Source organism: Amblyomma americanum, chromosome 1, assembly GCF_052857255.1.
Source record: "Amblyomma americanum isolate KBUSLIRL-KWMA chromosome 1, ASM5285725v1, whole genome shotgun sequence".
Lineage (NCBI taxonomy): Eukaryota > Metazoa > Arthropoda > Arachnida > Ixodida > Ixodidae > Amblyomma > Amblyomma americanum.
In genome coordinates this window covers 87007236-87028020 of record NC_135497.1, presented here as the reverse complement: position 1 = coordinate 87028020, position 20785 = coordinate 87007236, and the positions used below count along the sequence as shown (strand labels likewise).

The following is a 20785-nucleotide window of genomic DNA, read 5'->3' as shown; positions in this document are numbered from 1 at the left end:
GCAGTGGCTGCACTGGATTTGGATTTTGGGTTTGCATTTGGATATGTAGCTTTCCTTTTGCATCGGTTCCAGCGATTAGCGTTGCTGGCGATGCACGGTAGAAAATCAGTGTGTTTCACGTCTCAAAGCTGCCCGTACGCTATGAGATAAATAATGGAGGGCTCTAGGTTCAGTTCGACCACCACGGGTTCTTTACCGTGCACTGACAACGCACAGCACACGAGCGTGTTCGCATTTCGCTTGCGTCCGTGTGTGGCCGACGTTTCAAGGATTCGATCACACGACTTTGGGCGGCAGTGAACAACCCTGTGGCTGTAGTGTGGTGCACTCTGGCTGGGGCAGAGAGAGAGAGAGTGAGGCAGAGAAGAAAGAGTGTGCTGCTCGTGCACTTTCCTCCTCCCAGCGAGCTCGGCTACTACAGCTCGGCCAGCGCCGCCTCTATTCATTCTTGGTACACCGCGTTCCAGTCGGCGACGAAACCCCAGCTACTCCAACCGTACAAGGAATGTGCAGCGTTCCGGCGCGGGCTTCAAAAGGCACCACTGCGCCGCCGCTGCTGCCGTACATTCGTTCCTGGAAAATGACGGCCTGAAACCAGCTCGCGTCGTTCGAAGTTTTCTTCAGTGGTTGTGCCGCCATCTGTGGAGCTTGCGGAGAGTCGTCGCGCGGACGTTGCAGCCTACAAACTGTCTGACCGACTCAGTGGCAATCCCCTTCGTTCAGCGCGGTGCTGCGCTCAGTACTCGATGAACCCAAACTGGGGTAAGTGATTTCGAAGCATTGGCATGTGCACTATTTATTATTCTGAGACATAACAGTACAGCGATACAATATGAGAGCCTGCTCGTATTGCACCTCGAACATACCAGAGTATGGGCAGCGCTATCTTTTCACTGCCTAGAGTGTTAACGCACCTCAAATGAGCACGTGCGAAGGACGCGGCTCCGGCCCTGAATGATAAGTTATACCACGCTGCCTCTCTCTTTGTCTATCTTTCTCTCTGTATATTAAAGCACTCTAGGTGCTGAGAAGTTCTAAAGTACGGGAGTTTTTCTCCTCATCATTCGAGCTGCTGTTAAACTTAGTGTTCTCTTTGCACTTGGGATCAATTGCGAATAAAAACACACCGGCGCGCCTCTTCACTAAAAACAGGAAATGCGTTCCTACTGAGAAGGAGACCGCAGTCCGCGCTAACACCTCAGGTCGGGTGCTATGCTGTCGCTATCGGAAAGCATTCAGACTTGCGATCGTCATTCGGAACCAACACTCATGCCGACTACCAAATTCACGTTAATAATATAAACAGTTGCCTGTTGAATTTTAAATGACCTACAGGAAAGTGCACTGCAAATTTCTAAGAAAACCGCGTGCGGCACGGTCTGATTACCACACGCGAAGCAGCACCGGCCACGATTTGGCAATTTCGCCTGGAGGGTAAGCAACTGCGCTGACTCCGACTCCACGCAGGAGGAAAGTTTGCGGATGAGTTTCGGAATAACTTCGAATTCAAGCTTCGGCTCGGGCTTCGACAGATAGGCAGAAAGGACAAACAAGCTGCAAAACTTGGGTATATCAGTTTGAAAAAAACTTGCTAGTTCCAGTCGTGACCCTTTGACTTCGTCCTGTTGCGCGTTTACTTCGGATTCCATCGAATGTTTAAGGTAAGGTGTGGGGTTGCAAAATGACTGCCGCGTTGGATTACGGAAGCCAGTAAAGAGTCACAGTTGGTCAGACCCCGACTGTAGGCACGGCATCTACAAGTCGGAATTTTTGTTTTTAACGCGATAGCATTAAAGGCCCCGTTACGCAGAAAATACAGCGTCGGCGTTGTGAGCTTAAAATAACGGCCATGACTCTGCGAGGTGGTCCGCAGAGAGCAACCTATAAGAGGCAGGTGGGCCACCTAAGTGACGTGACCTTGCAGCGTCATCCGAACCTGCCCACCGGGTAGTGAGCAAACTTCCCACCGTTACAGGTGGCAGTTAAATTAATGATTGGTCCTCGGGAAGAGCAAGCAACCTGGGCCGCACAAGCCCCACCGATGGCAGCACCTGTCATCGCAGGCCAGTTGTTCATCGCTTAACCGCTGCACCACTGCACCAGGAGGGGTATGAGGACTTCCAGGGATCCATGAATGTAAAGTAGAGAGTGACCTTCTGCATATATGGGCATTAACCCATTACGCTCTCGCGTCATCCCTTTCAGGAGAAGCTCAAGTGTCTCCTCCAATTTTTTGTTATTTCTTGAAAATCCGGCAGAGTTTTTCCGGTTTTTATTTCACAAGATTTTTTTTCGTTGATATTCTTTTTCAGTTAATATTTTCGGCGTATGAAAACTGATTTTTTCGGAGATGGTACATGGTACCACGCGGTGATAACGTGTGCGGTCAAATGGCACTTTGGCAGTTTGTCTTGACTTTTTTTGTCAGCCCTAGTGTTTGATTTACCGATAAATACCGCACAAATGACCGTTAATTACTGGTGAAACACTTATAACTGCTCTTGCAGAAGGAAACCCTAAGGCAATAAAAAATAGCGAAAATTAAATAGTGGAACCGTTGGACAAAGGCGCTATTGGAAGGTGATTCCTATCGCTAGCTGTTGCGCTAGGTTAAGCGCGACGGTGGGACATTACATGGTCTGCGCGTTGACAGCAATGGAACTGCGGCTTATAACTTTCGTGGTATCCAAAACATGGCGCTTGATCGTGACACGCGTGCGGTTCCGAGTGTGATTACATGCAGTCCTAAGCGGGTGAAGACAGCTGAACAGCACTAGGCTGCCAGACGACATTTGACGGTGAGGTGTGGCCTCTCAACCTTCAGAGGTATCTAATGTAGCGGAACAATACCTCAGAACGCACAACTGCACTGAGTGCAACTCCGAGTCGATGGTCGCCCGACCTTTTTCGGTTAAAACTTAAATTCGAAATTTGAATTGGGCGTACTTTTATCGGTTTAATCCAAGAAGTCCAATCCCTAATTATATCTAAATAGTTTTCTTTGTTTTACTTCGAAGCGAAATGTACAGCTGGCGCCAGCAGACCAGGGGCAGAACCTTCAAAGCAGTCTATGGTGGCGGCAGCGCAAAAAAAAAACGATTGCAACAGTGCAGGGGACAGGACAGAGCGCTGAATTTTCAGCTGTATGTTTATTGACTTGAAGACGTTAATGTCCCGGCGGCCATGGTCAAAATAAAAATAGGCCCAAAGATTGTAAAATAGACTGCACCTGTCAACGTTTCTGGCGATGCGCGATCTCCTTATCTATGAGAGCGACGGATGGGTTGCTCACGCAGGCATCGCCCTTCTTATGGATGAGAAACTCTTCGGTTCTGTCTCTTTATATGAATGCTGTTTATGCTTAAAAGGCAACCTGTGGTACCTTCATGTAGTACAGCCGCATACAGCATAATGAGTGGGTAGGTGTACAGAAGGGCAGTTGTTTTTATGCATTCTTATTCTTTCGTATGTGCGTGTTATTACGACGGAAGTGTGGCGTGTGTGAGCATGTCCACGTGAACAACTACATTTATACACAACACAGGTTTCGCAATCGACGTATTCAATCGAATACTGGACCGCGCATGATTAATTTTTGCTCTGTGAATTGAAATTTTCTTGTGAGCAGCCTACGGTTACTTGGAGCTCACTGTGCACCAATCTGAAAAAGGGAAGACCGGACTCTCGTCTCAGTTAAGCCTCTTTAATTTTATAAAAGCAAAGAATTCAGCTGGGATGAAATGTATCATTCAAAGCGTATTCGTGCAACAAATGTGAGCTCAGCTAACAGAACTATACAGTCGTCCACACGCCTGTCTATAGCACTCGACCGGCGCACCTCAGAGTAAGTACATTTGCGTCATCTGCTAGTGACCTAGGGCTCGAAACGAGACCTAATCGTGCATGCGCATTCACATGGATCATGTCTAGCTCCTTATGTCTTTAAATACTATATCTGGCCACTCAGGCTGCGGTTATTGTCGTAAATTCACAACAGAGCGTGCCGCTCGAGCGCTTTAGACAGGTGTGCGGACGACTGTACAAGTAGCTTGCAATGCGTGAAAGTGCTGACTGAGTACCAGGCGGAGGAGAGGTCAGGAGAGAGCGGGGGAAGGAAGGTGAAGATGCCTTGATTTAAACTTTTACCCCGTTACTCGGCTACTGCTGCTCACTTTGTCCTCATCCTCGGCTTGCAGAGTGTGGTCGGCCGCTAAAGCCTTGGCCTTCATGCCCACAATCATGTGGGTTCGCTCCGATGTCAGCAACGTCCCGAACAACGCGGGGCCTGGAGGCAAGGATGGCGGCGAGAAGACATACATCGGCCGAGCGGAACACAACGGAGATCTGATTCCAGGCAAGGTGGTGGCTTCGCACGGCTGCTGCTGTGTCGTACGCCGGCGGCGAGCACCGCTACGAAAACTACGAAGTGAGCAGAGTTTCAGTGTGGCGTATACGTTTCTCCCAATCAACTTTTCGTGCCTGTCTCTATGTTCTGGTGCTTATCTACGCAAATGTATGTCTGTATATGCAGAATTTCCCACCTAAAGCAATTTAAAGCGAGCCAAGGATTAAAAAGAAACGGGCCTTAACATGCGTGACTGATGTAAACAGCTAACCACAGTCGTAGGTATCCGCCATCAGCCTTGGCAATTTTCCCGTCTTTCCGCGCTTACTTTTCAGCGAATACCACTGAAAGAATTAGCTGAAGAAAACCGCAGAACGCTTACTGCCTGGGGGTTCGGTAACCTGCAACACTTACTGCCTGTCGTTCGTACGTCTGATATCCGCCGTTCGCGTTTGCGCCTTTCAGGCTGGAAGTGCATGCTCTCAGCAGGCACTGCTGAACAAAATAAGCATTCATAACCATAATCAGGGCACGACGGAGTCAACTGTGAACTTGTTACTCATAAATTGTTCCATTATGAGAAATGGTGCCTGCGTAGGGCGGAAGCTGGCGAAGGCAACACCCCTCCTCAAGACTGGCGAGACACCAACGATTTACGCGTCCTTCAGGTCCATTGGCTGCAACTGATTTTTATGACTGAAAATTAACCAGGCGATTTTTAGATAGAGTGAGTATGCGCGTAAGTGTGCCATCTCCTCTTTGATGTGGTACGGCTGTGACGCATTCTCAATAATGCATCATCCAGGATCCTCGATCCTTCAACAGGGCCTTTATTCCAAGTGCTTCCGTTAGACTCCCGTCTGCCCTCACACGTGCCGTTGACATCTCGCATCTTTTCTACAGATCCTGGTGTTCGACGGCGCTTCGGTGCACTGGGTCGCGAGTTCCGGCGGCTCCGTTCCGGGCAGAGCCGTCGAGGGCGGCCGAGCTTCTTCCGGCGAGAAGCTATACATCGCCGCACCCACCACGAGGGGACGGTGACTATGGGCAAGATTCAACCATCCCACGAGTGTCTGTACATCTCTTACGGCAGTTGCGAGCGCCGCTATTCGGGCTACGAGGCTCTGGCCCTGCAGTAGTGACTCTGAAAGAACCATGGAGGAAGGAAATGTTAGGAGAGGCCCCGTGTCTGCTAGATGCATTGCGAAAAGCGTGTCGGAAGACGCGCGTCAATTCTAAGCCTAATTATGAGGCAAATAGCAGCGGCGGCAGCATGGCGGGCGCGTTGCCGCCGCGGGAAACGCAATGGCACAGGAGACGAGGGAGCTGCCTCAGGTAAATGGGACGACCGCATCTTCTTGCGCGCGGCGGCTTCACGTTTGCCACATCACATCCTCTCCTCTCGTTTTTCCTTCCTCCATGGAGAAAATTCCATTCCATTCCAAAAACTTTTATTTCCATTAGAAATGGAGACCGCCTACTCCCTACCCCTGGCGCGCAGGCCTGGGGGAGGGGCCGGGCCTCCGCGACTAGATGCAGGCAAAGAGTTGCTGGCTCTTCGCGGCCTCTACCGCCAGATGGATGGCTTTCCTCTGCATGACGGGGTCCGCGCTTTGCAGAAGGGTCTCCCAGGCTTCTCTACTATTTATTCCTTCATTGACCCCTGGGGAGTGTGTGCATTGCCAGATTGTGTGGTCGAGGGTCCCCCTCTCCCCGCATTCCTTACATTTATCGTATATGTCTTCGTCTTACAGGACGTGTGATGCCCATACCGGATTTATGTAGTTTCCTGCTTGTAATCTGCGCCAAGTTGTTGCCTCTCTGTTTCCGAGCTCTTTGTCCGGTGGAGGGACAGTTCTTCGCTGTAATCGGTAGTTTTCTATTATCTCCGTGTATATCTGTAGTCTCTCGTCAAGCTCCTTGCAATCGGGCGGCTCTGCTCTTGCCCGGAGGTAGAGATCTCGGGCTAAGAGGTGCGCCGCCTCTTTGCCTGGAACTGACGTGTGAGCTGGTGCCTATACGAGGCAAATTTTCCTATCAATTTTCCTTCCAACTAGTATTCGCACCACTTCTGGAGCTGCTCTGCCCCTTCCGTAATTGTAGATGGCTGTTTTGCTGTCGCTTATTATGTAACTTGCCTTGGTGCCTACGCAAGCAAGTGCTATTGCTACTTCTTCCGCTACCTCTGGATTGCGGCTGCGTATTGTTGCTGCCGAGATTGGTTTACCTTGGCCATCTACTACCGAGGCTACTGCTGCTCCCAGTTTGCCGCTCGCCGCATCTGTGTATGCCACTGTCTCGCTGTTTACTTCGCTGAAGCTTTTGACTAGTGCTTCAGCTCTTTTTTCCCTCCTTTCCTTATTGAAGGTGGGATGCATGTTCTTGGGAAGCGGGTCAATCCTCAGCTGTTCCCTGATTTTTCTTGGAATATCCTGTTTGTGTTGCATGCCTCTGTCCGCCTCCAGTCCCACTATGCTTAGAATGGCCCTGCCTGTGTATGTTTGGCTGATTCTTTCCTGCCGGATGGTCCTTACTGCTTCGGCTGTTTCTTTCCATGTATTATGGATTCCCATTGCTAGGAGTCTTTCGGTTGAGGTGCTTATGGGTATTCCGAGTGCTCGTTTGTAGCATTTCCTGATTACTGAGTCCAATTTATCTCTTTCTGAGGCCCGGATGTTTAGATATGGTGTAGCGTAGCTGAGTCGGCTGATGACGTACGCTTGTACCAGCTTAACTAGGCTCCTTTCTTTTAGCCCTCTTCCCTTGAGGGCTATTCTTCTGAATATCCCAGTCATCTGTGCTGCGTAGCCTTCCAATTTATTTATGGTTTCGTCGTTGTATCCGTTACTTTGAATGTAAAGACCTAATATTCTTATTTTGTCTACTTTGGGTACTGGTTTGTTTCCGACCATGATTTTGAGATCGCTGTCTTCTTTCAGCCTTAATGATTTGGGGCTGTACAATAAGAGTTCTGATTTTTCTGGTGAGCAGGCAAGCCCCCTAGCTGATATGTACTCTACCACTGTATCTGCAGCCGTTTGCAGCTTGTTCTCTATTTCTGCGTCGCTACCTTTGTTTATCCAGACGTTTATGTCGTCAGCATACATGCTGAAATTTAGGTTTTTTATTCTCCCAAGTTTAGCTGGGAGACCCCTCATTGCCAGATTGAAGAGGAGTGGGGAGAGTACCGATCCTTGTGGGGTACCTCTGTTTCCTAGCTCTATTTCTTCCGATTCCAAATCTTGGTATCTTATCTTTGGCGTCCTGTCTGTCAGGAAGTTCTTTATATAATTGTAGGTTCTTCCTCCTACGCCTATTTCCAGAAGTTCTGTCAGGATTGCCTCGTGTTTGACATTGTCAAAAGCTTTCTTGAGGTATAGATCTAGGATTGCTTTTATATCTCTCGATCGCGAGTCTATGATGTCGTGCTGGAGTCTCAACATCACATCCTGGATGCTTAGGCCCGGCCGGAATCCGACCATCTCATTCAGCCATAGTTCATTATCTTCCATGAATCGGGTTAGCCTTGTTTGGATTACATGTTCCATTAGTTTCCCTACACACGATGTGAGGGAAATCGGCCTGAGGTTCTCAAGCTTAGGGGGCTTGCCCGGTTTGGGGATTAGTATGATGCTAGCTTCTTTCCATTGTTTCGGAAGTTCACCCTTCTCCCATACCTGCTGTACATATTTTGTTACAGCTGTGATCGACTCATCGTCTAGATTTCGCAGCATTTTGTTTGTTATTCCATCTGGTCCTGGGGCCGATTTCGTTTTAAGCCTGATAATTTCCGCTCTCACTAACAGCCTCCGTTATGGGTGCGTCTAGCTCCTCATTTGGGGGTCCCCATATTCTGGTAGGCTGGTGCGAGTCACGTCTCCTATGTATGTTTGCTTGATTTCTTCCATGAAGCTCTCGTCTGTTCCGTCGTATTTATGTCGCGTCTTGGCTAGTCTTATGTTTGTCTGCGACCTGGATTGGGTTGGGTCTAGTAAGTGTCTTAAAATGTTCCATGTTTTTTGCTAGACTTATGCCTTTTTCCATGTCGTCGCATTTGCTGCACCAATTTTGTTCGCATAGTTGTAGTGCGTATTTTTCGATTTCACGATTTAATCTGGCTATTCTTCTTTTTAGATTCCGGTTCCATTTCTGTCATTTGAGCCAGTTTTCTAGACTACCTTTTGCCTCCCACATGTGCAGTAGTTTGTTGTCTGCTATGAGTGGGGCGTCTTGGCCTTCTAGAGTTACCGTTGCTTCGGCGGCATGTCTTTTGAGTGTGTCTGTCCACTCTCCTAGGTCCGTGATGGTTGCGGCTGAGGATTTCTCCCTCCGCTTTCTAAATTTGTCCCATTCTGTGACTTTTGGCTGTTTTAACCGTTTTTCTTTGACTCCCTTCATTAGCGTAGTGGCAATTCTATAGTGGTCGCTGCCTAGGTCTTGTCCTGTATTTTCCCACGTTACTGTTCTGGTGTTTTTGGAGAGTGTTAGATCGGGTGTGGTGTCCGCGGTAACACTGTTTCCTATTCTAGTTGGGTTTCCTTGGTCGGTGTGTAGTGAGAGGCTCAGTTCTTGTATATCCGCCCACAGCTGCCTTCCCTTGCCGTCTTTCCTGTTGTATCCCCACTCCTGATGCAGCGCATTAAAGTCTCCTACGATGAAGAGGGGGTTCTTTCCCGCTGCTTTTAGAGCTTTCCGGAAGATGGCCCTGAACCTGATCTTTTTCTGTTTAGGGCTTGAGTAGATGTTTAGTAGAAAGAGACTGGGCTCTTCTTTCCTACCCGTAAGCATCTCCAGTAAGACTCCTTCTATGTCCCTGGATTGAATATCGTGTTCAATTGTTGCTATGTTTCTTTTCACTAGGGTTGTCACCCGCGATTTTTCCCCTTTATCACTGTGAAACGCCTGATATTCTGGGAGGGATGCTAATTTCCCGGTCTCTTGCAGCGCTATTGCTAGCGGCTTCTCTACTAATGTGTCTATGTAGTTTTGCAGTAACGCTCGCTTGCGTTGGAATCCTCGGCAGTTCCACTGCCAAATGATAGACTTATTTTGGGCGTTTCTGGCCATATTGAATTTGAGTAACAGTGGCCTCTAATTTTTTTGTCGCTCTCCAAGGGCAATCAGCTCGGTTCTTTGTGTTTGTAGTTCGGTTCTCTGCGCCTGCAGTTCTGCTGTTATGCTTTCAAATCTTTGATTTATATTCTCGTGTATCTGGCTGAGTGCAGCCATGACCTGCGCCATGAAGACTCTTTGTTCTGTCTGCATCGCTTTTATCGCGTTCCTATTTGCTTCACATTCATTCTTTAGCTCTACCCATATGTCTGTTTCATTATCTCCTTTTCGTTTAAGTAGGGGTCTTCTGACTGTTTCTGCCTCCTCTATTTTCTCTCCTACCATTTCCTGCCGCTCGAGTGTTGGGGGGTAGTTTGTTGAGCTACCTGTATGGGTTGTGCGGGTTGTGTGCGGGGAGGGGGGATGTTGCCTTTTCTCTTTCTTTTTGTGCTTTTATGAGGTTATTTATGAACCCTTGAAGCTCATCTACATTTTTCTTTAACTGTTCTATTTCTCTGTCCTTATCATCTTTAGCCTGGGAGGGCCCTTCTACAAAGCATACTTGTTTGGGTTCTCTGCTTGGATCCCTGCTTCTGCTCCTTCTCTTGCCCCAGGGGTCCTTTGGGTCCCTTGATCTCAATCTCCTGCGTCCCCTGGTCTCCTGGCTCCCGGGGGTCGGCGGGTTTCCTTAGCAGTTTCCTCTCAGCTTGGGGAAGTCCTCCTTGCGGAGTTTGTCTCCGTCCGCCGGGGGTTTCTGTTGCTGGGTCGCCAGCTCTTCTTGTTTGTCCTTTTTCATCTCCCAGATTCTTTTCTTGATTTCGTACGGTGTTCGGTATAGCTCTTTGCACTTTTTGTCGCCGAGTGGGTGCTCTTTTCCGCAGAGCTGGCACATGGCTTCGAATTGGTGATCTTCCTGCGAGTTTTCTTCTCCGCATCCTCGGCACTTTTTGTTGTCTGGGTTCGTGCACACGTCCGATCTGTGCCCCGTTCGGCAACACGCATAGCATACCTCGTACTTTTTCTTGTACAGGACGCATCTCGTCGGCGTGGGTGAAAGGTACACTTGCCTTGGCACCGTGCTCTCTTCGAAGAGGATAAGCACGGCCTTCGTTGCCTTTCCCAGTCTTCTCACTCCTAGGATTGGGGGGTTCTTCGCGCTGAAGTACTCTAGTCTCTCTTTGATTTCGTCTTCAATCCAGAATAAAGGGTCGTCGTATATGACGCCTTTTCCGCTGTTCTCCGGCGTCGCCACGTATGCTTTGACGCTCACCTTTTCCTTGCCTATCGTCAGCTCTCTGGTCGCTGCGTATTTATTCCTCTTTATTTTGTCCTTCGTAGCGATGAGGATCGATTGCTGCTTTGTGTTCAACGTGATGATGTCGTTCACGCCTTTGTCGCTTGCCCCAGCCGCTGCGCTGAACGAACGTCAGTGACATCATTCGTTTCCTAGATACTTCATCAGGGAATCACAAACAACCAACCTTGCAATGGTGCTTGTCAGAATGATAAGCAAAGAATGACAACAAACATCACTGAATGGGTGCACGGTAGATAGAGGTCAGGAAGGTGTGTTTCTTTTCAACACATACAAAGTGGACCAGGTAGGGGAGGGGGGGAGCTCAGGATGCTTAGGCAACGTTTCGACAAGAGAATTTTATTCGTCCTGAAGGGCATCTGGCACCTAAACGAAGACAAGACCTCCTGTCGAAACGCTGGCTTGACACACTGAGGATCCCCTCCTCCCTTAATCACTTTGTGTTGACACTGAATCGGTGTCACTTGCCGATACTTCCTCTGGTTGCTTTCTAAATTCAACCGACATATCACAGAAGTCGAAAAACAAAGCTGCCTCAGGAAAACGTTGATATGCTCATCGAGGTTAAATGGGTGCCAGCAACACTATGGGCATTGATGCACGCTGTAATAAAGGACTTCTCATTAGTACTCGCCCCACGTGGTTCTTTCACGGCTGCACTAACATCAGCATGCGAGCATTTCCGCCTCCGTCGAAATGCAGCCGCCCCTGCGCGATTGAACCGGAGAACCGGTGCTCAGCTGCCGAACATCACCGCCCTGGAGCCACCTCGGAGGGGCGCCCCGCGAGCGTCGTCGTCGTATCGCAGGAGCAAATTTTACAAAACCACGCTCCAACTTTCCCTTGCTTCCTTTCTTTTCCATATCTGCACAATGTGTACGTTTCTCGCTGATACCCAGAAATTCTGGGTATGAGCAATTCCGGGTACTCCGCGTAGCGTCAGATTGTACCACAAAAAACAAGAAGACTTTATTTCCACCATGTGCAGTACACAGATGGAGGACGACGGAAAAAAAGCCGTCAATAGGCGGCTTGACGAGTCCGTCGCCCCACTTAATGAGCAGCGTTTGGTCAACAGCAATCAATTCATACAGTCAAACAAAAGAAAATGAAAACACTTGATCAGTGCAGAACAGAAGCAAAACAGAGCGGTCCGAAAAATGAAATCCCAGGATAAGTAAAATCAGTTATTCATCCTCAGTAAACATAGAGCGAAGCTTAGCAGCGGAGCAAATGAATAAATCAAAGTTAGTAGACAGATAATGGTTTAACAGTGATGGTAAAGAATAACATAGGCGTTCCATGCCAGAGTTCAAACGGGGTGCAACGATTTTCCAACATTCTCCATGTCTTGTAGCATAATATTGTTCATTCTTTTCTAAATATGCCAGAGTACCAAGGTTATGTATGTTATATCTTACTTCATATTTAAATCTAGTACTCAGACGGTAGAGATATAGTTTATGAGCCGTAATGACATGCGCTCTATGAAAAAAACCTGCAGTTGTTGCATTATAACCGGCGTTGTACACATGACGTAGGTATCGCTTCTGCATGACATAAATTTTTTGTAGGTTAGAGAATGTAGTTGTACCCCAGACAAGTTGGCAATAGTTAACATGTGAATAAAAGAGTGAATTATAAACCAATAGTTTAAGTTTTGTAGAAAGAATGTATCTGATACGACCAATTACTCCAGTTATCCGAGCTAAATTTGTCACTAGTAAGTTCACATGAGTTTCCCAGGACATGTGAGCAGTAAATGTCACACCAAGGCTTTTGAAATGGTCAACAATGTCAACAGGACGAGAGTTAAAAATAATATCGGCATGAGGAAGGAGTGGCTTATTCTTTGCCCGAAAGATAACGGCTTTTGTTTTATTTGTGTTAATTGTCATAGAATTATAGGACGACCATTGTTGTAGTTGAACTATTGTGTCATTGCAACTAGAGATAAGTTGATCGATATTATTACCAGAGAAAAATATGCTAGTATCGTCTGCGTATATGATAAATTTGGCATCCTGGTTAATATTAACAATGTCATTTATATAAAGGTTAAAGAGCAAAGGCCCCAATATGCTACCTTGTGGGACACCACAAGCCAGTGGTAGGACTTGTGATCGAGAGTTATTAATTTGGACTACTTGTCGCCGGTGGGACAAATATGACCGTAGTAAATGTAACGCACATCCACGTACACCATAAATATCCAACTTATTCAATAAAACTTCATGATTGACCGAGTCAAAAGCCTTGGAGAAGTCAACAAATAAGCCAACCACGATTTTCTTGTTCTCAAATTGTGTTAAAATATATTCTTTTTGGTGAAGCAAGGCTAATTCAGTTGACATATTCTTCCGGAAACCAAATTGGTAAGGTGTTAATACATTGGAGGTTTCGATGAAATTCAAAACCCTGCAATGAATTATTTTCTCGAAAACCTTTGAAAAAATCGGCAATATAGATACAGGCCGATAATTGCCCAATTCGTTTCGATTCCCCTTTTTAAAGAGCACTACTACTTTGGCCCTGCAACTTTACTGGGAATATAGACGTAGTTACACACATATTAAAAATATTCATAAGAACTGGTGCAATTACATCTGCGACGTATTTGACGGGTTTTATTTGAATTTCATCGATATCCCTACTGCTGCTGTTGTTTAAACTTCTAATTGTTGAAATCACTTCCTGCACTGTGACTGGCTGTAAAAATAAAGTTCTATCATTCCTCCTGTTCATATATTGACATGCGTTGTGGGAACTACCTGGTGTACTCATATTTGTGAAAAAAGTGTTGAAAGCATCAGCCAGTTCCGCCCCTTGCAAGTTCTTGCCCTTAATAGTAAGTTTGGACATGCAGCTCCTGCTATTATCACGGCGTAGTAACATATTTAGTTTGTCCCAAAGCAGTGCGCTCGGTGCATTTTTGACATCCACAAAAGATGAGAAGTAATCTTTGCGCGCAATGCACAATTTCTTGGTTAGTTTGTTTCGATATTGTTTGAAAATCGTCAAGTCATTAAGATTACGCGTGCGAAGAAATTTTCTGAACAGTTCGTGTTTTGTTCTCATTTGTTGGTAGAGTTCGTATGTTACCCATGGTTTCCGAATTTTCCTATTTCTTTGGCGCTTTTTTACTGGAAAGTGAACTTGGTAAAAACCTTTAAATATATCTAAAAATGCATCATAAGCATTGTCAGCATCGACCAAAGTCAGGACCTTTCGCCAATACAACCGCAATCCCCCCTCGGGACGCGTTTGCACCCCACTCGTTCTCCATGACAGCCTTAACGACTCGGTGCGATCGCAGGACAAACTTTAACTCTAAAATATTTTGCTACTCATCGGAAGATAAGATCATTCTCATCAATATGTCGTAACAGTATTTAACAATATTCCACAGTTGCCTCAAAATTAAAGTAATGTATGAGAAATCTGGACTTGTGGCCAGAGGACTGTTGCACCTGTCATAGGCGTAAATAAGGATTGGGGGGGGGGGGGGCAAATTTTGTTCCGTATTGTTCCTTGCTATCCATAAGGCTTGAAGAGGCGCTACCATGCCTCTCGGCTTGCCCTTATGGAGAGGCCTGTGCATGCCTATGCCTGAGGTGCTTTAGATACCCACGGGACAATGCTTGTTCGTCGTCTTCGTAAGTCTATGCAAACTGCTGCTCAACGTTATACGTTTTTCGATCGCGCGGTGGCGTGAAAAAAAAAGGCAACTTCGATCCCTCATGAGGATTCTGCCTTTCTGGACACCGCTGGCTTTTAGCATCCTGGTACGCCTGGTAGTCGAATAGCTATCAGCACATGAGAATTATATTCTGCTAAAATAGCAAAGCCAAAGATAACTTTGAGAACAGTTCTTACCACCGCGAAACCTCAAAGCTGACCACATCAATTATTGTTCAAAACTGGAGGAAGAACTTATAGCTTTTTCTTTAATATAAGGCTGATCGAACTATACTACAGCAGCAGAGTCGAGTAGGCAAGGCGAGGCGCCTACGTGTGCTTGGAGAGCCTAACTGCGCATTGGTGAGTGGTCCTAGTCCATATCACAAATGGTGGTGGAAACATTATTACAACGAAATTACAGCAATACTTACGCAATAATATCAATAACAGCTATAGCTCAACCATTTACTTCTCCATTCCGGTTAGTATTTCAAGAACGTTTTTAAGGCCATAAAAAACTTCCGCGCGCAAATGTGTTCGCATTTTTTCTTCATAATTTCCTCGAATATACACCGCGGAAAATATTTAGCAAATTTTTCTAACATATGTTTTACAATTCTTGATTAATATCAGCAGTGCGGAGAATGACCATAAAAGTACGAAAAACCCTCTAAGGAGAGAAACACATAAGTAATATTCGGAAATGGAAGCAAATCACTAGATGGCAGACAAAAGAGACACTTCTTCTGGCACAGCTTCGACACGGAAAGCCTAGAGCAACACTGGCGCAAAGCAAGGCTCTTTCTGACAGAAACGGAAAGCTCTGAAAGATGCTCGCTCACAAAGAGCCCAAGAATCCCGACGTTGTTTTAGCTAAACGCGAAGAAAAGAAAGATGAAGGCAGCTCCTTCTGCGCACCACGAGGCACGCGTTTCATCGAATTTCCGCTCGCCGCTATAGCCACGCTCTGAACGTGCAGCGCCTGCTGCAGGTCGCCATTTTGACCCAAGGCTTTCATTTTCGCCGTTTGGCAGCTAGACGAAGTCGAGGGAACTCACTTCAGGCTCGATCCGCATCCAGCGCAGCGCGACGACATTTCGACACCATCGTAAGAGGTTGCGCCAGCCGGTTCCGGAGAGGAAAACGTCGAGAGCTGCCACAGCTGGAGAGCCGTACCGGGGGAACCCTGCCCGTAGCGCGAGCCCAAGACTGCGCCCACGTAAGCGGCATCCCTCATCAACTTGCCTCTGCTGTCGTGATTGCAGCTGCGATGCCGCAACGCCTTCACAGCAGGCTCAAGACAGAACAGCAACGATCGCCCACTATCGCGTGCATTCTGAACAGCAACTGCCCGCATGCCTTCGGCGGGCTGCCCACAGCTGCTCCAGAGAATGTTCCTCTGTTCGTGCTGGACCAGCTTCGGCGCCCATGTTTTGCGCACAAGAACAGTATCCTTGCTGTACCCCATCGATGCGAAATGCCTGTCCCGCATGGCGCGCAAGAACGCTCTGGTCGGCATGGCCAGCTGACCATGATTGCAGTCGACGCAGAGCACAGTGTCACCATCCAGATTGCCCGGCACCTGCTGGCACCCTTGCCTCGATGCCCACGTCGTCCTCGCAGCAAACGTGACCGACTAGTGCTCCAAGTTTCGGCCCCAGCTGTCGCCCGACTTCTACGTCTTTTTACGGTAGACATTGCACCGGGACCAGTTCCCATCGTCGTAGAAGCGGGACAGCTAGCCCGGCTGCTGCGGTATCTTGTCCAGGCTGCTGATGCCGTGCTCCCCTCCCTTGGGACTGAAGCGCACTCACCATCCTACCTACGTGGCGTCAGAGAAGATGAGGAAGATCTTGTGCAGCAGCTGGCGGCTTTCGCCAAAGCTGGTGCCCAGATTCCTCTTGTCCAGCTTGCTCTTGGTTCGCCTACGGCCCTCTTACCATCTGGGCTCCGTTTCATCGAAGAAGCGGAACACCCGTTCTGTGTCATGTAGCGCGATCACCTCCCGGCCGGCTCACTTCCGGGGAAGCGGGACGTGAGGGCGCCTTGTCCGCCGAGAGCTGGACATGGAACGGGAGCGCCCTCACGATCTTCATCGTAGCCTCCAGCGGACCTCGACCGACGGGACGAGTTGATGCGATTGCAGGATAAATTTATTAGCGATTGACTTGTTGATGAAGCAATAAGATGATGATTTTGACGCCTTCATTGGTGGTTCAAGTCTGATTTCCTGCACATGTGTGCCTCGATGCATGTTTCGCTCAGTTCGCATGGCTCATTAGTTACTAAGAAACCGCATGCTTACTCGGCTAAAATGAGTACGAACATTGCCGCTACACATGGAGTGCTGTGCTGGGCGTTCTATTAGTTCTATTCAGTGAACTGCCGTCAGTGTGGCATTTCCACCACATAATATCGTCAGCTTTCTCGCCACGTGTTTTCTTTTGTTTGCCTTCATGTGTAAAAAAACAAATGATCTCTCCTGTACTTGAATTTCTTGGTCGTGCATCAAACAGAACCTGCAGAGATTCTTCCCGATGAGGTTGAGGTGCTGCTGAAAAATATAGCTGTGGTTTAACTGTACTGCTGAACTTGGTTAGAGAGCAAAAGTTGTGGTGTATCGGGCAACTATGTAACGTTCAGTGGTTTCGCGTTCCTGACTCTGGATAGGCAGCGCGCCCGCCCTGCCAAGGTTGCAGGTGGCAGTTCAATTAATGGTCGATCGCGAGAGGTTGGTCACCCAATGAACACTGCGGCCTATTGCTGCCGTGCCGCGTGTTAGCCACAACTTTGTAAACGCTAATGCACGAAGCCCACATATCTCTCTTTCACCACCGCCACGCACCTCAAAGCGCGGTTGAGGCGCCCACTGACTCAGGGAGCATGTTATGCGCCTTCCTTTCCTCAAAATCATCGGAGTCTAGAACGTTGTCAGCGCCAACGCCAATGAACACAACAAACGCCGACAACCTATGGCTTCAGTGCCGCGTTTCTGCCACAACGTTGTCAATGCCAACGCATGCGTAGCTTAAAACGCGACTCAGGTGTCCACTGTCCGAGGGGGCCAGTTATGCTCCTTAATTTCCTTTGCCTTCGAAACTCCCGTTCTTCATCGCTTTCGGCACAGCTCCGGAGCGGCTGATGGTCCCTGAAGGTCAAAGCGGTGGAGTCGGCGAAGCTCGCGTAAAGTGACATAGTAAAGCTTTCGCTAAAAGAAAAAAAAAAGGTGCCAGTGAGCGTTCACCCATAGCTTCAAATCGTGAAGCACCCGTCGGTGAAGCTGTGTGGTCAGAGCGCTGGGCTGAGCCAGAGAACGCGTGTTAGAGGCCGCGTTTCGGCGAATGCGAAATGCATGCCGCCTGTGTGCTGTGGGACGTTTAGCGAGCCAAAGCGACGCAGCCAATTGGCCATTTGGCTCGTTAAACCCAATGTACCAATCAAATCCTGGAGAGGTTCAGAGTTGAAAAGGCACTGAGGAAAGTTTAAAACCTTATTCTTATAAGTAGGGGTGGGAATATACGGTTTGAATCGAAAGAAAACTGATAAATGTACTGTATTTTTTATACTAACAATAAACCCGCTGCGGTGGCTCAGTGGCTAGGGCGCTCGGCTACTGATCCGGAGTTCTCGGGTTCGAACCAAACCGCGGCGGCTGCGTTTTTATGGGGAAAAACGTTAAAGCGCCCGTGTGCTGTGCGATGTCAGTGCACGTTAAAGATCCCCAGGTCGTCGAAATTATTTCGGAGCCCTCCACTACGGCAGCTTTCTTCCACTCTCTCCTCTATCCCTTCCCTTACGACGCGGTTCGGGTGCCCGCCGAGATGTGGGACAGCTATACTGCGCCATTTCCTTTTCCCAAAAACCAAAACAAAAAATAATTAACTCTGCTGTACTTGGGTTTTCTGGTTGTGCATGAAAGAGAGTAAGCAAAGAGCTTTTCAACGTGCGTAAAAGTGCTGCTGAATAGCAATAATAAAAAACAGTAGCCGTAGTTCATTAACCCATAGCTTCAAATCCTTAAGCTCCCGAGGCAGTTGGTCCGCCGAAAATTCGAGGTACTATCGCCGATATACTCAACAATTCGTACAAAAGCATGTTTCAATGGGAAAGATGTTATGAACGCATTTTTTATATATTGTAACATTTGACCACAAAAAAAATCAGTATATCCGCAGATATCCCGTGAGTAGGCTTCCATTTTTTGGCTATTACCGTTCTCTCTATCGACAAAAACGCTCCCCATTGGTTTTATATGGCAGTCTTAACCACTCCATGCGAGCGATGGAAAGTGTATAAAAGCAAGACTTTGCAACGCATCGGAAGAATGGACCAATAACTTCAATATTTCCACAACAGTAGCTTACAATATTACAATATTCAAAAATTTTCTTTAAAAATTGCTGGACATAAAGTAAGCTAAGAGCGTGAAAATCAAGCGACCGAGCCATAAGAGAAAAACATAAATGTGAAAAACGTAAATACAAGTTGAATTCTAAAAACTTGATCACGCAAAAATTCAAATAAACGAAATAAAAGCAGAAGCAATGTACGGGCAAGCAACACACAAATACATTTTGCACGTTTACGCAAGTGAAACTTGACTTTTTTTGTCTGGTCGCCTTCATGCTGAAATAAGATACGCTCGTGATAATTGCAAAAGTGTTTGTTGCTTTCTGCTAACTGCTCCTTCCTTCATTCACGGAACGAACTGTGAAGGAAGCAAAGGCATTACAAGAGCAAAGGTTCGGACTGGAAATAAAAAGTGACCACAGCTGGAATTCAGAAAGAGTTCGAGGGCCTCTGGCAACTGTTTCCTTCCCCCGTGACCTCGGTCTACATAGGCCGCATGGTGACGGCAGCAGTGGAATCGCCATCGAACCGTCTCCAAACGTGACACTTTTTCTCAACGCTTGCGCGTGGTTTCGAGATGACGGTGGATTGTAACGGTTACAGACGTTGTCAGCGTCCTTATACGCCGTGAAGTAATGCTTTAACCAAGTAAAGGCTCTACCAAAGTGATGACCGTCGGCGAGCAGAAGGCCCTACGCTAGCAGGCGAGGCATGATGAGGTGGTGGACTCTGGGCATGCACACCGCGTGTCTAAAGTAGCGCAGCAATGCGTCAAAAAATTTAACTGCATTGCTTAATCTAATGATCCCGTTCGTTTCGCCGCAAACCTAGCTGATATTCATTGATTGATTGATTGGAAAGAGGGTAAGGGAGGTTAGGATTAGGATAGATTAAGGATGAGAGCAGTAGTTGGCTTCCTCAATCGAGGAGCCCTTCGGATTCAGCTGCCGGTTGGATCAGCCGAAGCTGCCTGCGCGGTTCTGAGTCAGCCACAAGTTCCTCGCACTGCTCAAGATTACAGTTATCGATCTTTGGTTGGTGTTGAATCGTGCGGCTGCGATATACTCCTTTGATTCTCTCGTGCCACCGATTGTAATTCGTACTCATACAATAGCCAGCTAGGTGAGGCGTACATCTGAAAGGTAAAAAACTTTTTTCAGTTAAAACCGAATTTCAAAAATGAATTCGGTACGGTTATCAGTATCTTTTGTTGGGTTCAAACCGAAAACTCCAGCCCCGTACTTATATAATATTACACGGTCTCAAAGCTGTCTCAGTGCCCCCTCCAACGCAGAACCGCTCTGGAATTAATTACTGCATGAGGTTTAACGAGTCAAATTGCAACACATGGGTTGTGTCCCTTTGGATCGTTAAACATCGCACAGCACACCGGGACACGGCCGTCATTCATTTAGATTCCATCGAAACCCGACCTCGAAACTGTGCCCTCGGGCTCAGCCGAGCGCTCGAACAACGGACCAACTGCGTCGGGAGCTTCAGGGTTTGAAGCTATGGGTTAATGCACTACGGCTACTGTTTTTTTTTATTCAGCAGCACTTTACGGACGTTGAAAAGCTCTATGCTCATACTCTTTCATGCACAACCAGAAAACCAAAGTACAGCTGAGTTAATTTTTTGTTTGTTTTTCACGCACGAAAGCGAACACTCAGAAGAGCGGGTGACGAGAAAGATTACGAAATAATATGCTGGAAATGCCACATTGGCGGAAGATTACTGAACGGTCAGCACAGCACTCCATGTGTCGCGGCAATGTTCATGCTCACTTTAACCGAGTAAGCAAGCAATTTGTTCTTAACTAATAACGCGCCTCGCCCACTGAACGAAACATGTATGGATGCACACATTTGGAGGAATTAACACTTTAAATACTAATAAACGTGTCCAAATTATCATCTTGCTGCTTCATAAACAATTAAATAGGAAATGAAATGCATCTGGTCGCTCCACTCATCATTCCTCCCGTTGGTCGAGGTCGCTTCGAGGCTACGACGAAGATCGTACGGGCGCTCCCGTTCCATGTC

At 47.5% G+C, this 20785-nt stretch overlaps 1 pseudogene across 1 annotated transcript; it reads left to right on the top strand.

The window, feature by feature from the left end:
- Positions 1-475: 475 nt before the first annotated feature.
- On the top strand, positions 476-5484 carry LOC144110028 (uncharacterized; annotated as a pseudogene). Its single transcript, XR_013309691.1, has 4 exons — positions 476-762; positions 4199-4426; positions 4944-4960; positions 5249-5484. The product of XR_013309691.1 is annotated as an uncharacterized LOC144110028 (transcript).
- Positions 5485-20785: the final 15301 nt, after the last annotated feature.